The sequence below is a fragment of the Penaeus monodon genome, chromosome 33 (genome assembly GCF_015228065.2).
Source record: "Penaeus monodon isolate SGIC_2016 chromosome 33, NSTDA_Pmon_1, whole genome shotgun sequence".
NCBI lineage: Eukaryota > Metazoa > Arthropoda > Malacostraca > Decapoda > Penaeidae > Penaeus > Penaeus monodon.
The window spans coordinates 7,731,115-7,731,772 of record NC_051418.1 but is presented as its reverse complement, the minus strand read 5'-3'; positions in this window follow the sequence as shown (position 1 = coordinate 7,731,772).

Sequence of the window (658 nt, the reverse complement as noted above, 5' to 3'; positions counted from 1 at the left end):
TACTCATTTTCTCACTTTCCCAGTATTCTTTCGTCTCTCTTATTTTCTTCCCTTCTTTATCCTCCTCTCCTCTTCAATTCCGTTATTCTTTATTTACCCCATTTTCCTTTTACCCTTTCTCTTCTCCTAACCTTTTTTCTCTCTTTCTCTATCAGTCTATCTCTCTATCCCTTATCTCGCGCTCTCTTATCTTCTTCTACTTCTTTTTCTTCTTCCCCTTTCCTCCTTCCCCCTTTCCACTTCTCTCCTCCTTACCCTTTCCCTTTCCAATCGTCTTCCCCTTTCCTAGTCCCTCCCTCCCCTCCTTCACCTCCTTCCTTTTCTCCTCTCCTCCCTCTTTCCCTTGTCCTTTCTCCCCTCCTTCCTCTTTTTCCTTTCTCCCCTCTTTCCCTTCCTCCTGTCCTTCCCACTTTCCTATTCTCCCCTCCACACCCTTTCCCCTCATCTTCCCCTTTTCTAATCCCTTCCTTCCCCCTTTCTCCCCCCCTCCCCCTTCACCCTTCTATCACACCTGAGGGAAATCTCGCAAGAGCAGACGGGAGACACCACAAGAGAGAATGTCCCCTTTTCTTAAATCCTACAATAAACCGTTTTCCCCCTTTTTTCCCCCTGAAATTATTAATCCACACCGCTTTGTGAAAACCTCGTTAGATAACGT